General features: G+C 31.2%; 1 long non-coding RNA gene across 2 annotated transcripts; it reads left to right on the top strand.

The window, feature by feature from the left end:
* The first annotated feature begins 9,065 nt into the window (after window positions 1-9,065).
* LOC143225502 (uncharacterized) lies at window positions 9,066-16,544 on the top strand. Of its 2 annotated transcripts, XR_013013884.1 has the most exons (3): window positions 9,066-9,113; window positions 10,995-11,235; window positions 16,070-16,544. It is a non-coding gene; the product is annotated as an uncharacterized LOC143225502 (long non-coding RNA). The 2 variants fall into 2 exon arrangements; XR_013013883.1 differs by lacking the exon at window positions 9,066-9,113 and having other exon boundaries at window positions 9,120-11,235.
* The last annotated feature ends 292 nt before the right edge of the window (window positions 16,545-16,836 follow it).

Genomic DNA, 16,836 nt, shown 5'->3' on the forward strand with positions numbered 1-16,836 from the left:
GTATAGTGGTGATATAAACTGATAGTTAGCCAAAAAACAAACAAAACTGTGCTGTCCATAGGGAAATAAGTCATTAATTTGTAGAGTGAAATGATTAATATGTCTCTATATATCGCATAAAATTATGTTAGAAATAAGATAATTGGTTTGCAACTTAGCGTAATTTTCAGAAGTTGGACTGAATTAAAATTGGTTGCTAAGAGATTTTACTCTAAAATAAATTTTAAATATGTGTTTGGTACACCCCTCTCTCTTTACATATCATATTCTAACACAGTTTATTTAAACCTTCGTAAAAATTTTCGCTCTGTGGTATCTTAAAATTAAGTTATTGATTACTGTCTCAACAAAGCTGTAAAATTGTGTTTCAGTAACAAGACGACCTATGATTCTCATTGCTTAGTTTTTACGCCATCTAGTGGATGAGCCCAAATATAAAGTCAATGGTAATAAAAACAAACAAACTAAGGTGATTACGCTCGTGGTAGATTCACAATTCTTTATTGAAATATCTAAATTTATCGCTAGAAATAAAAATAATTACTGTTATTAACTAGTGATATTCGGTTATTGTACATTGGTGGTAATTTGAAGAGTGTGAAAAAGATAAATGTGTAGTCAAAACATCATACATGTAGACACACATGGAGGTAGAAATAATTTAATAAATGTTTAACATTATATTATATAATGAAACAGAGAGACATATTTTTATTTATATTCCAAAAATAAATAATTAATTTTGACAAAATGATTATCAAATTTAGTCACAAAAATGCACGTTATTTTTGGAAAGCAACCTGTTATAAACTCAAAGGTATGAATCAAATTAAGCGTAAAAAACTTCCTCTACATTTTTAAAGGGATGAGTTTGTGAAACACGAAGTACTTGTTATTATTAATTATGTGTGTGTTTTTTTTTCTTTTCAGCAATGCCACAGCAGACTTTGTGCTGAGCCCACCAACGGGAATCGAACCCTTAATTGTAGGGTTGTAACTCCGTAGACTTACCGCTGTAATAGCGGGAGCATTAATTTTTTTTTAAGATTGCCATCGTTGGTATCATTTCATACAGTTGCTAAAATCAACCTAAATTAGAAGATTTTACACTCAGAACAAGGGTTAGAATCTTTCCAATGTTGTGTTTGAAAGCTCACAAAAAACGAAAAGTTGAGTAGTTTAAAATTTTTTCAGTGAAAATCACGTTAAGTTAGTTTGTAAACACTATTCTAAACTGCTAAAATAGATATATCTTATACACATACGGGTTTTTGGAAATATAATTATCCTATTCGATTCTGGTCATTAGCAAGGGTAAAATATATTTTATGTATACATATATAACCATAAAATATTCAAGCCATAAGCCAAAATACGTTAACGTACAAAATCATGTGTAAGGACTACATGATAGTATTAAATATTATAGTGCAACAGAATTTCTGATTTGCCAGCATGCAGTTAAACTAATTTATTTTGGGATCATTATAATGTTATATGGCTTTAGTCTCATACTATATCATTACAAACTAGAAATAACATATTTTACCAAAAAGGTGTATGTTTGTGTGTTACAATATTTTATACTTCCATACCTTTGCTTTCAATGCTATTGTTCTTTCATTCCGTCACCTTTAAGACGGAAATTATTGTTTGCCATGTGATAACCTATCATACGTTCAATGACTCTTTCTATTTCTAAAATGAAAATTTATTAAGTTTTAGTCTGATTGAGGTTTTAGCCACAGGTGAATGTATTACTTAGTTTTACAAGACAGTCAAGCTTTGTAAGCTTGACATCGGTAGCATGTATCGGACTAATTAAGCAATAGGGATAAAAGAGTTCCCATTATCCGTGGTCAAGATTAATTTTTTTCAAAATGAAATGTTCTATAGGAAAAAAACGGTTAGAGTATTACTTATCAAGCTTTTAGCCTGCATGCAGATGGTTTCAGTTATTGAGACACAAGCTCTTGATAAAGAATTGTGGAAATATCTACAGAAAGGTTAGATTATAATTTTCTATAATAGTAATGATTAGGCATAAATGTTTTAAATTTTATCGGAACAAATTAATTTTTAAAGGAAAACATGAAATTATTGTATATTAATTAGATGTTACAAAGAATAAAGAGGTTATGCAAGATAATGATTATATAAATGAATTAACAATAAATGGTTTACATATAAAATGTTAAAAAATGCAAAACATATGTCATGTAGATTGAATATAAATGAAAACCATAATAAATTTGTCAAATGTGTCAGTAACAGTATCCGCCTATAGAAATACCTTCGCCATTATAAAACACGTGTAACAAAATGAAAGATATCAATAAAGACTATAAAAATAAGTTGAGACAAGTTGAAATCTGCATGCAGTCCCATGAGATTATCATAATTAGTACTATATGCCTATAGTAACAATATCCATCTTTGTAAAACATACATAATACAGTTAATTATATTAACAACAACTATAAATATAAACAATTATAAACTTATATGCAATTCTAAAGTAACTATGTGCCTGTAGAAACACTATCTACCTTTGTAAAACGTACGTAATGCAACCAAATATGTCAGTGAAAATTATACATTTGAACTAGAAAGTAAAATGACAGATTTAACTGATTACTTATAATTGTGTTTAGCACTTTTCATTACTGATAACTCTTAAAACAATTTTATGCAAATTAGATAAAATATTAATTTTAAGATTTTGTTACTGATGCAAAAATGATAAGGTTGATGACATTTATATGCAAAAACGGCTCGTTTGGGCTGAGAAAACACTTTTACATAGAAGAGCGAACAACGTTTCGACCTTCTTCGGTCATCGTCAGGTTCACAAAGAAAGAGGTAACCTCTTTCTTTGTGAACCTCTTTTACCTCAGTTACCTCTTTCTTTGTGAACCTGACGATGACCGAAGAAGGTCGAAACGTTGTTCGCTCTTCTATGTAAAAGTGTTTTCTTAGCCCAAACGAGCCGTTTTTGCATATAAATTTCTCAACAAGTGGGTTTCTCGTCATCACTGATTATTAGGTTGATGACATGTTTAGACACGTTGATCTATCAGGTCATCTCATAAGTAATGTTGTTTGTAACACTAAGATTTAAAAGGAGAAAAAAGAACTCAAATAACAACTTTAATGAATTATGTATTTTCCACCACTTTCAATAACAGTCTGGCAACATCTCAAAAGATTTTTAATGCCATGTTTATAAAAATCAGGTGGTTTTGAGACAGAAAGATACAAAGGCTATTTTTTAACTCATCTATAGAAGTAAACTGTTTTTCCATTCAAATAATGTTGCAAACTTCCGAGAAGATGGTATTCTGAAGGTACAAGATCAGGAGAATAAGGGGGATGAGGAACTTTCTCCTAGCCAAGTTCTTCATTTTTCTGTGACTGAATTAGCGATGTGAAGATGTGCATCATCATGATGGAAAACAAGTCCTTTCCGATTCACCAAAGCAGATCTCTATTTTCGAGCGCAGCGTTCATTCAGTCCAGTTGCTGATAGTATAATATATCTCAGCAGTGAATGTCTGGTTTGGTTGTAACAACTCAAACTGTATTATACCACCTTTATCACACCAAACACTAAGCAAAATCTTCCTAAGGTGCATGATTGGTTTTGGCTGTGGTGTAGCTGGTTCTCCTGCATTAACCCATTATCGGCAGTGTTTAACATTTTGATAGGGTACCCATTTCTCATCTCCAGTCACTAGGCGGTACAAAAACGAAGATTGAAGTTCTTTCATGATTGTCAGTTGACAACTCATGTGATAACCATTTTTCCAACTTTGAAACTCTACCAAGTTCTTGCAACTGTCGACAGACAGTGGAAGGAGATGAATTAAGTTTCTGAGTTAATTATTCAGCGGTTACAACACAATCCTTCTCAAGTGTTGCTAGAAGCAGGTCATTATCAAACTCAACAGGGCGCCCAGTGCAAGGTGCATCTGCCAAACTGCAGCCACCGTTCCTAAAGCAATTGAACCATCTTTAACACTTCTTTACATTCAGAATGTCATTGCTGTACACCTCTTAAATGCTTCAAGTATCTTAGGTAACACTTTTCCATTTTCTGAACTCGTAAAACATTATATGCCTTATGTGCTCCTCTGACACATCCACGATAACTGGGGCGTCTGAAAAAAATAAAACAAAAACTAGTATGGAAATGAACTTGCTTATACTTAATGCTGTCAAGTCATCCAATATAAGTTATATGACTTTGAAAGTAGCCTTATTTAGCTAAGAAATATGCATTTGAACTTTCCTCTCCCAAAAAATAACATTACTTATGGGATAATTTGATACATCACCCTATGGAAGTTTGCTCGTGAGCTGTCTGTGTTCATGATTTATAAAGCTACTTGTTACACTTGTGCTGCTTGTTACGCAACAGTTATATAACCCCCAGGTATCAGCGCTTTATGTATTTTGTGTAAAGTCATGCAATCCTCAGGTATCAGCATCATTTGCTTATCATGTAAAAGTTATGTAATTCTGAAGTGTCAGCAGAATTTGTAAAAGTTATATAACCTTTAGGCAGCATTATCCTAACTATTAATCTACTTATCAGTTTTTCTATTCAACCATTGACCATCGGACATAACTTTATGGATTGGTTTAATAACAAGCTCAAATTTTCTAATGCTTTGAACGTAATGATAGGTATTGTTAACATATTTTGCCTTTATTTTCACTCATAAATTAGTATATCAAATATAGTAGGAAAATTTGTTTATATTTCAGCAAATAGATACGTTAATATTTTGAAATAGTATATATTTCAACTATTATTTATAGTTGGTATTTTTATATTAACTGGAAACTGTAGAAGCTATACAATATTTTTAAACTAACTAGTTTTAGGAGGCCCGACATGGCCAGGCGGGTTAAGGCGTGCGACTCGTAATCTTAGAGTCGCAGGTTCGCATCCCCGTCGCACCAAACATTCTCGCCCTTTCAGCCGTGGGGGCGTTATAATGTTACGGTCAATCCCACTATTCGTTGGTAAAAGAGTAGCCCAAGAGTTGGCGGTGGGTGGTGTTGACTAGCTGCTTTCCCTCTAGTTTTACACCGCTAAATTAGAGACGGCTAACGCAGATAGCCCTTGAGTAGCTTTGCGCGAAATTTAAAAACAAACAAACTAGTTTTAGAAATTAAAGGGGGTGAGCAACGTGACAGTAGGTCTCTAAAAATAATGTTTTGTTCCAGACATTGTATTTCAGGTAAAATATTGACATTCTTAAAAGAGAAGAAAGAAGAAATTACAGTGGTAGATGATGTACGAATTTGAGTGGAGTATGTTGATTTGAATTTATTTAACTTTTTGTGAACAGGTAGGAAGATATGTAAGTCTATATATATTTTGGGTTAGTGAACTTTATATGCAGTTTATAAGTTGACCTTCACTAGATAAATCTGGGTTAATGTTCTTTTAGTCCACACCTCATCATTTCAAATTTTTCAGTTATGGTGAACACTCAGAGGGGCATTTTTTTGACTTGATGGACAATATAATATGGAATTTGTATTCTTTCCTTGTTTATTTCTTCTTTTTTTGCTTGGATACTTCATGTTTTGGCTGATACTTTTAGTAAATGTTCTGGTTTCATTTGAACCAGTAATCTTTAAAAGCAGATTGTACCAATTTAGATGTTCTTATTCTTATGTTGTCTATATTTTGATTCATCCAGACATGAGGAGGAGATCATGCTCAGAGTTATATCCCATCTCTTTTTTTCCATTCTGAACTTGTTCGGAACTATTAATTCAGCTTCTTTCATTTGATTTTCCTTTATTTAACTTTATTTTTTTAATGTTGAGTGGAGTGGTCAGGTGCAAAGAAGATGGAGACTTGTCACTGATTTCTTCAGTTTCAACCAATATTTATATTTATTTCACTTTAAGATGGAGGGTGCACAAAATCTTATTGATTATGAGATTGAGGTTTGTGGATTATCCTTGGACATTAAAGATGTTTACTAGCATGTCCATAATTATTCCACGTCAACATATTATCTTTTTTTTTATAGGGGCCATATTTAACATAGTTTCCAGATGTTTTTTTATTATATAGCTTAACTCTTGTTTTTTTTTTCATTTAAGTTGTAACAGTCTCAATAGACCATTCAACATTGACTCTCTTGAGTAGGTCAGATTTAAGGGCTGGGAACAATTAGAACATTTTCATTCAGATCTTGAGGATCAGCAGAATATTTTATAAGATCCCTTCAATCTTCATAATTATTTTATGCTAATTCATCTTCAGTGATTTCTGTTGGTGATTGCATTGCATTATGATTTAGTTTCTAGTAAAAGTTCTTTCTCCCAAACCACATCTTATCATATACTTTTCATTGATTGCATGGATATCAGATCTTTGGGACAAACAGACTCTCTAGTCTTCGGCAGAATTTTTTTAAGTATCAAAGTTCCTGTGTGGGTCAGCCCAAGTATTCCCTACTTCTCCAAAATTATTAACTGGTCGATCTTGATTCGTTAAAATATTAGCATGATAATTTGATATAAAAAATGTTTATTCTTAAGCCAACTCAGTATCTTATTCCACAGTTTTTTCTTCATTTTTTATTTTTGTCAGGCCCTGCCTTCTCCACTTTGGCTCAGGAATATAGAGAAAGCAGTCTTAATGGCACTACCTTCTCCTTTCTCACTGTGTCAGGGTTTTCCCTCTTTTGGGGATGTGGGGTTCCCTTGGAAGCTCTCATTCCCTGGGATCAAGCTCATGTTTACTTCAGTAGACTTCTTGATCAATGGAATGTCTCCCACAATCCCTTGAATCATCCTATTACCTTTCCCCTGGGATTATGTCCAAATTTGTTTGATGGATCAATAGGAACTGAATATGGTGGGGATCCCCATTTTTCCACCTTGTCTAGAATCTCATGTTTTCATTGATGCCTCCTTGATGGGTTAGGGACTCTCCTCAAAACCCAAATTATTTCTGGTTGATAGTCCATTGAGAAAATAATTCTCTGTTTTCAACATCCAGAAGCTTTTGTCAATTTGTTGGGCTCTGTATCATTTCCTCCTACTCCTGAAAGGGTGGGTGGTTATGGTTTATTCAGACTAATTCACTGTCATCTGCTATAACATTAAGCAAGGGGGAGCCGAATCCAGATGTCTGTGTTTTCATACTCTGGATCTTTTTCACTTAGTCCACTCTCACTAGATGGCAACCTTGGCATGTCATGTTCTTACCATTACAAATTTGTTAACTGATTGCTTACATCAATTTCACCGGGTTCTTCCTATGGAATGGATTCTTCTTTCACAGGTTTTCAGGTGAGTTTGTTCTCAACTATGAACACTAGATATGGATATGTTTCCCACTCACTGCAATGCTAAAGTGTCTTCATTTTGGTCTCTTGTTCCCCACTCTTCAGTTCTAAGAGTAGATGCATTAAGTCAGGATGGGAGGGTTTTTAACTATATGCCTACCCTTTGATCAGTCTCCTCTCTAGAGTCTTTCTTTTATCCAGACCACTCCTTATCGTGTCCTGGATATTGCTTCGTACTGGCCTGCTTGGAGTGATATCTTCTATCCTTATGTCTGTCCAAGTCTCTCCCCTTACAACTGCTATTGTATATATAGTTAATTCTAAGATCACCAAACTCCATCTTAAGTCTTCATGCATGGCTTTTGTCTGGTCCTTTGTCTCAGTTTAGGGACTCATCCATTGTTTGGTGTCTTTCTCTCCCTGTTCTGTTTTACCTTATTCCTTGTTTGTCTACCAGAAGCAGTGATCTACCTTCAGACCTTGGTTCATTTGATGTGGTTTCCACTACTTTTACTCTTTGATACATCATCTTTCCCATTTTTTTGGGTTTAGGGTTTGTTTGTGTCAGCTTTTCCTAGTTAAACACCTTCCATTTCTCCCTTTGCTGGAAAGCTTTTGTCTGCCATGTTATTTCACTCCTTTAATCTTGTCCATTTTCCACATCCTTTTATTTTGCTTGCTACATGTTCCTTGTACCATATTTCTCTTGAGTTCCTTTCCTTATCCTTTTTGCTTGCAGCCATTGTCATTCTGATATTTATGGCATGGATGTTCTCTGCATTCTTTCCCATTCCTCTTATGTTATCCTCTTTTCTGATTTGATTGGGTCTTCTTTCCCTAGACATATGCTGCCCAGGCAAATGGTTTTGTTTTCTTCCTTATTTCTATTGCAATAACTTTGTCATACATTTGATGTATACAGGGATCAAAATGATCAGAATGCTTATTTTAGTTAATATGTACCAGTATTTTATAAATACCTGTAGATTTTGTTTTCAGTTTCAGCTAATTGTGAAAAACAAAAATACAATTTAGAGTTCTTTAGAAAGTCTTTAACGTTTGTTAGATCTCAGAGATATGATTTTTTTTTGTATTTATTAAAATGATGTTAAGTGCAAAAGGTTCTTATTTCACATCCTTCTTAACTTGTTCATTGAAGATTCATAATAAGAGAACATTTCATGTCTTTTGTCTCCTATTAAGTCACTTCTCAAAAGCATTTCATTCAATACCAGAATTTGTGAGTTGGTATGGATAATGAGAGAGAAAAGATTCAATGAAATGCTATTTATGAGTGCAACATAATACTTTAAAATTTACAGTTTAAATAGAAAGCTAGGAATATATTAAAATCAGTAGACCTAAAGCTTGTATGAAAATAATATTAACCGAAAAATGTTTCTTTTTTGTAGTCCTCTTATTTTGTCTATTGTAGATTCAAAATCAGAAATGTGTAAAATAGAATTTTAGATTTATCTTTTGTTTCCCATATGTTATACCCAAATTTTGTAAAAAAAATTATATATACATTTTTATATATTTAAAAACGGCTGGTGTGGGTAGAAAATGGGCTAATAGAGGAGCGAACAATGTTTCAACCTTCTTTGGTCATCGTCAGGTTCACAAAAAAAGAAAGGGTTACTGACCGATATCTGACCACATATTTGAAGGCAGTTGTGTAATTGAGTGTAGGAATGTAGAGGGCGTGCTTAGATGTTGGATATATTTATTAATATAGGTATAAAGGTGTTCCTTTGTATTGGTTTATTTTGGGCTTGAGCTGTTGTATAAGTAAGGTTTCCTTAATTTTGCGTTTGTTTCTTTATTTAGTATTTGGGTGTTTTCTATGGTTATGTTGTGTTGATTTGATTTGCAGTGTTGGAAAACGTGTGAAGGTTACTTTTTGTGTTTTTTGAATCTGGTTTCCATTTCTATACTTGTTTCTCTAATATACAAGTCATGGCAGTTATCACATTGTATTTTATAAAAAATGTTGGTGTTGTGTTTGTCAGCGTAGTTTGTATATAGTATAGACCTGAGTTTTGTGCCTGTTTTTGAATAAATTTGGTATAAACTGGAATGTCATATTTTGTTACTAGTTTTTGCGAAATGTTGGTTATTTTTCTGCTGATGTCAAGAATATGTGGTATGCAGCCATATATGGTTTTGTGATTTTTAAATCGTGGGGTATATTTACTTTTGTTAGTTGATTTTGCTTTTTGTCTAGGTGTGTACATATAATGTTTTCTACGGTTTGTGGAGGAAACTTATTGATGTTGATGAAGTATTGTTTTATTTTGTTTAATTCATCATTAATTTTATCTGGTGAGCATAGTTTTATGGCTGTGTTTATTTGGTTTCTTAGTATGTTGAGTTTTTGTTTTGTTTCATGTGCAGAGTCCCAAGGAATGTATAGTCCAGCATGGATGATTTTTTGGTGGATTACTGTTTTAAAATGTGTATTGGTTCTTGTAATTCTGAGGTTACCAAATGATATGTGATTAGTTTCTTCCTGTTCACATGTGAAATTAATGTTGGGATGTATAGAGTTAATGTGATTGAAAAAATTAAGTGTGTGTTCTGCAGACATGAATCCCGCAATCGTGTCATGATAATTTATCTTGTGTGTTTATGTTTCATCTCATAAGAATTAATATAACTAATGCTGCCCATTGAGTGGCTCTTTTGTGCTAGTAATTACTAATTGTAGTATTAGAACCTCACCAAATAAAATTAGTATCATCAACATTTTCTAAAAAACGTTTTTTTCTGAGAAGTACTGCATAGGAATAGTATTTAGATTGTGCTCTGTAGTTATATGCAACTCAATGCATCAAAATAACTTTCTACTCATATAAATTGTAATGTTTTTATTTGTTAAAAGTGGTAGTGTTTATTGAAAAAATAACAGTTTTTGTGAGAACCCCAGTTTTTAGTACTACATTTAAGTCATATCAGTAAAGATATAATCAAACCCTCACATACACTCCTAGTGAAAGTTGTGTTGTTGTGGAGAGTACTTGTATTTAAAAGTGTATTCTATTTTAAAGAAATAGTTGTTGCAAACACCACAGTTATTTTTCTAATCATCTGAATCTTGAATACCCAAAGTATGATTTTTTTTATGGATGTTTGTGGTGCTGTTCAGTGAATGGGGCTATATTGTATTTATTAATTTGGTTACATATATATATGACCTTTACAGCAATATATGTGTAAGTGCACAAGCACTGTATTTGAAACTTTAGCTTGTTTACTCTGTTGAAACTATGAAAAGGTCACAACCTGATATTTCACCGAGATATATGTAACTGATTACAGTTTATACTTATTTATTTGTAGTAAGTTTGAACCACATGTAGCCATTTTTTATGTTTAAGTCATATTGACTTCTAATAAATTTATGTGAGTATTTTAAATATTATGTTACTAATACTGAATAACTTTGCACATGAAATTAACTTTTGAGGATATGTGCATCTAGTACCACTTTTGGTTGTACTTTAAAACCACTATCTCGCTTGCCATTATAAATTTAAAGAACAAGCATAATCAAGAAAACTAGCTAAAAGTTATTGTAGAGAGAGGATTTATTTCAAATGTTAATTGTTTTCTACTTTTATGTGTTTTATCACTGATGTATTTGAAAAGTTACTTTTTTATTACATAAAGAAAGTTCTCTGGCTTTAGTACATATGGCCATGATATTTTGTTCAAAAGAAGTTTCAGACAGAGTACTGAATTTGAAGTTTTTATCGGCTGTATCTGGCTCATGGAGTGTAAGAATGGTCTTGATGAAGGCTTTAGCACCCAGATAAAATACTTCTTCCAACTTTCTTCCCATTAGAGATACCACCACACTGTATATTTTATTGTACTGCCAATTTTGCTGTGGAAAACCTTATTTGAAATGGTATGTAGAAGTTCACATTACATATTGTTATTTTTATCACAGTTAAATTTCTTTTGTACAATATCTCACATGTAACTAAGAATAATGTGTACTATAATAAGCTGAAATGTAATTTTTTACTTTAAGTTATTGTGACTTTAATAAAATTATGTGCATTTTACTTAATGCTGTGTTGCTAATACAAAATAATCTGCACATGAAATCACTAAGGTTTGAATATTGAAGATATTTAGGATCTGGTATTGTTATTCTAGTTTACTTAAAGACTGGGTTAGTCTTGGGATATATCTTTGTTAGGGATTTAACTTGGAGAGTAAGGGTTAATAGTACTGTATATTTTCAGTTACACGTGACTTATATTTTGTGAACCTATTATATGATTCAGTAGATTGATGCTGCTGCCTGCAACATTCTGCTGTTTAAGGGTTAATATGTTCTCAGATCATCATCTAGCATCATACATTATTGTTACTTCCTATTTCTTTTTTTTTTTCAATAGTATTCACTATTAACCCTTTAAATGGATACTGAAGGTACTACTCACTCTTTTTTTTGTTTTCTTTTGTGGGGGGCTTTTAGTATAGTGTATTTGGATCACTAAGGTAAATCACATTTCCTCACACACATCTAACCTCATGACCAAGTCATTTTAAGGTACGTACTTTTTCTTCAAAATGAGTTACACACATACACATTGTATTTTTTCCATATTCACCTTCACTAGTAGAGATAATGTGAAGTTAAACTTGTATCATTAAAAGTAGACAAAAGGGCTGGGTACTTCTACTGTGTCATTTTTGGAAAATTATTAGGTGATCAAAAGTCTAATTGAATTACATGTCATTCTGTGCTGTGGAAAGTTATTAACTTAGAGAAATTCGATAATTACAAGTTGCAAAACACATTTAATATTGCAAACATAATCAAGAGAACTATCAAAAAGTTATTGTAGAAGTAGTTATTTCAAGTCCATTGTAATTAAATATTAATTGTTTTTACCTTTTGTGTTTTAACAATGATGTATATTTAGTTAAACTATATGTATTTTTCCATTATGTTCTGATTCAAATGATTTTTGAAGCTTGCATATTGATACAATCTGATTTTTATAACCTTATGTTAAAATGATAATAGCTCAAGAAAAAATCAATGTAAAATTATAGGTAGGAGTTGTACATTCTTTACATTTTCTGTTGCCTTGTTTGTGTGTGATTTGTTTTCCTTGAATTTGTAAATATTTAAGAATTAAATTAATGAAAATAAAACATGAGCATTTTGTAGCATTATTAATGAATTTTGAACAATGTTTGTAAGGGATTAAAATATTATAGGAAAATTGCTCACTCATTTGTCATACCTGTGAATATAAAAGTTAAGTAACTAAGGTGGATGATTTGAAAAATATTAAGATATAATTTCTTATTTGTATAAGTGCTGGTTTATACTTGCAAAATTTTCTTGCATGCTACAAACCTTTCATTCACACAAACTGATTTTCAAATGTAACCTATCATGCTATAAACCTCCACCAATGGAATCGATACCCACCCATGTGACTCCTGTGCTATTCTATCTTGCTGTTGCTTCTTGTTTGGATATTTAGTTTGTGTTATTTTTACGTTTTTTTTAAATCTTTATATCATTCTACCTTTATTGAGTTACTGTTTATTATCTAATAGTACTAACTTTTAACTTATTCTAAAGTGGAATTAATTTATATTTTTTCCTATATATGTAACTTAGTCATTAATTACAAACTTTTTAACACATTTTATTTCTTTATACCAACATAGTTGTGTTTGATAATTCATTTTGAAGTAAGAATTCTGAAGTTTTGTTAGCACTTTCAAGGTTATACCTTCCACCAGCAGATTCACACAGACTTGAGGTGTGTGTGTAGGGGAAACATTAACTGTTAAATTATCAGCAATTATTCTTTAAGATATTGTTATTTTAACCAACCTACTTCTGATGTTGCCCATTTATTTTTTTCTAAGTAAACTGAATCTGTTTGAGACAACGAAACTTTTCACAGCCTTTTCACCCATCTGAAGTTGCTGTTTTCCTAAGTTTAAACTGCACACTATTATTTTTGAATATGATTTTTTTGAGGTATGTTCTGTTTTATCCCTCCACCCTTTGCAGGCTTCAGATCAGTTTGCTTTAGCTTACCATGAGGTTGGTTTTTCTGTTCCTTGACTCTTAGCATTTAGAGTTAACCAGTTGGGGTTAGACTCTGATTATCCAATTCATTTGTCCTGTACCCAATTTTCTTACTCCTGTTTTACCCTCATATTTATCCTACAGTAAGTTTTCACTATCCACCTCTTCTTTAAGGGGATCCATTGAGATTCTCAGGTTATTTTGGGGGAATACATTAATCCTAATTACTTCCACATTGGCACATTTAATGCCATTGGCTCTTTCTTTACACACATAGTTCCTCTGTTATTGGGATCATTTAGGGAGTGAGATGGTAATGTGCCAAGTTCATTTGCTACCTACTTATCTTAGGGACTTATATTTGGCCACTTTTCATCATAGGTTAGTGTTTGGAGATTTTCTGGCATTTTTGCAATTCAGCATGGAATCAGTTAGATAGTCAGTATGGGGACACAAACTAATTATCTATTTACATCTGCTTTGTTTTTAATAAAGGGTCCATGTGGTTAAGGTGCTTGACTCTCAACCTGAGGGTCACAGAATTGAATCACTATCACACCAAGCATACTCACCCTTTCAGTCATGGTGGCATTATGTGATGGTTAATCCTATTATTTGTTGGTAAAAGAGTAGTCCAAGAATTGATGGTGAGCAGTGATGACTAACTGCATTTCCTCTAGTCTTACAGTGCTATTTTAGGGTATGACTAGTGCAGATAGCTCTTATGTAGCTTTGCTTGAAATTCAAAACAAAAATAAAGATCTTAATAAAGAGAACAGTTAATTTCCTTTTGTACTGTTAAATTTAGGAGGTATGTGTTCCCAAACTATATAAATGCAAACACTTTTATATATAAACTTGACATTTAGTTCAACATTCTAATCTTACAGTACCTCATCACACTTATTTATCATGCATTTAACATTAAAATACTTAATATAGTAATGAACAACAAGAATAATATTAATTCCCTTTAAACAATTTCATCAATTTCTTTCACTTTTTGAGGTGTCTATGCTCTCTAGGAATATTAGCACAGTAAATACATTTAGTTAATTGTCAAGCTAGAAACATACGTACATAATTAAATTTCCTAACAGTATACCTCAGAAAATGGTTTACTACATGTTTAGGAAACCTCATTTTTAGATAATTGTGTTCGTAAATTAAGATATGTCATTTAAATTATATACTTTTCATTAAAGAATGTTCACAATACTTTAATTTTTATATTCAAAATAGGATTAAAGAACAGCAGTCGCAACTATTTCATTTGAATATTTTTGTTATTGCTTGATCATTTTTAAAATGAAGACTAGTTTGATGTGCATATTTAAAACTTTGCTTACATAACTGTATGGAAGGTAAAGATTTATGTTATTTAAAACAACTATTTATATGCAGATAATTTTGTAAACAAGTGATATATTTCATGGACACTCAGACTTTGTAGATTAAAAATAAATAAATTTGATGGTGAATTTTTATTTCTCAACTATATGTGCACAAAAGTTACTACACGAAAACTATATATATATATATATATATATAATGTACAATATAGGTAAGCACCTTGCATTACTAGATTTATTTTTAAAGCACCATAAAAAATCTTCTATTTTTCAAGTAGATAAAAGGGGAACTAAGGTAGTGTTGTTAGAGGTCTTAGTTGAATAATATATCATATTCTAGATCTTGGAGTACCTAAAGTTTGTTTTGTATATCTCTTGTATTCTTGAAAGGTTGTTTAGGAAGAGTATTCATGATGAAACTTAGTTGAATGGACAGCAATTGCTTGTTTTTTGTGTTTCTACAATAGACATTTGCCATACATTGAACTAAGTTTTGCCATATCTCTTCTATGCATGTATATTCTATGGAATGAATTATCTACTCTACTCTTTTGTTTCATATAATGATTTATTTTTTAAAGATAAATTTTTTAGCATTAGAGAGCACAAACTACGTCAAGAATAATAGTCATTTACATTTTTCAAAATATTGTTTCACTATTTATAACTAAAAATATACTTGTGATTTCAAAAACATTGTTTTCACTATACTAATAGTTTTGCTATTTTTTGAGTATGTTCAACAGCAAACACACATCACTTGTTGAAAGTAAAGTATGTGCTGATACTTGATATTGAACAAACCAAACATGAGTGAATATTTAATTAAAAGTTGTAAAAATGAGTAGAATACAAGTTGATTGTTATATTGTGAAAAAGCAAGAGATTAGTAACATACCTAGAGTATCTATTATTGATTAAAACTAAATTTGATATTATTCAAGTCTGGAATAAAACAAAGTACAAAACAAGTATAAAAACTTTCAAATGTATTATTAAGAAACTAATATAATAAGTTGGATATATAATTTGTAATTAGCATTGACTATTAACTATATCATGTCAAGCAAGCACTTTTAAGGTATTAAGTGCATAATATCAACTTTCAAATAATAATTGTAACTATTTCAGTAATTTTTAGTTTAAAAATATTTTAGAACTTATATTTTTTCATTATGTAACATCAATTTAGGATGATTCAAAAATAAAAGTATAAATGTATACATTTTTGTAGAATTTTTTATGTCCATCCCAGAGTATAGACTAAAAGTTGATAGAAACATTATCCATTGAATATATAATAACGTCTTGTTATTCAGGTGATGTTCTTCTTGGTTATTACTACAGCATGTGGTTTGAACAATTGAAAATGAAGCTCAGATTTGAAAATAGCCAGAGCCACTGATAAATATGATTGTACAGGTATTTTAATGTAGAATAAAGAGATCTGAGCAGTAAATTATTTCACTCCAGAATTTGGCTGTCTGGAACTTCTATAGAGGTTTGGATAAAGGAAATGTAGTATTAAATATGGAAACCACAAATCTGGGAATTTTTAAATACTCTTTCAGATGTTTTTTTATTTCTGAAACTGTTTTTCATGTTTAGTTATATATTTTTGGAGGCTATAGAAATTTTATTCTGCCAAAACATGAGAAAAGCTAGTCAAGTTTACTGAATAGGATAGGGGATGATAAATAGTCTGACTCAAATCCTTAGTTATGGAATGTTACTATTGATTTTACTGTATTGAAACAATGCACACAAATAAAAGAAGCAATTATATACTGAAAATGTAGTATATTAATTATAAATTGTTATTGACTGAGAATTTCTTTAGCAAAAATTGTTACAACTAGCCTAACAAAGGTAATGGTGATATGCAATTTTGAAAGGTGAAGTCCTAAGTCATTGATAAATCTTAAAGCGTTTTGGTCATGTATTTTATTGTTGCTAGTCAATTAACAAATTAAAATTATAAAACAATCAGTATCAATCAAATTGAAACTTACTAAATATACAAAGTAGAACTTTTTTAATCAACCATAAAAATAATTGAAATTCTAAGGTTAAATGGAAGTACCTT

This window comes from Tachypleus tridentatus, chromosome 9, assembly GCF_004210375.1.
Source record: "Tachypleus tridentatus isolate NWPU-2018 chromosome 9, ASM421037v1, whole genome shotgun sequence".
NCBI classification, from domain to species: domain Eukaryota; kingdom Metazoa; phylum Arthropoda; class Merostomata; order Xiphosura; family Limulidae; genus Tachypleus; species Tachypleus tridentatus.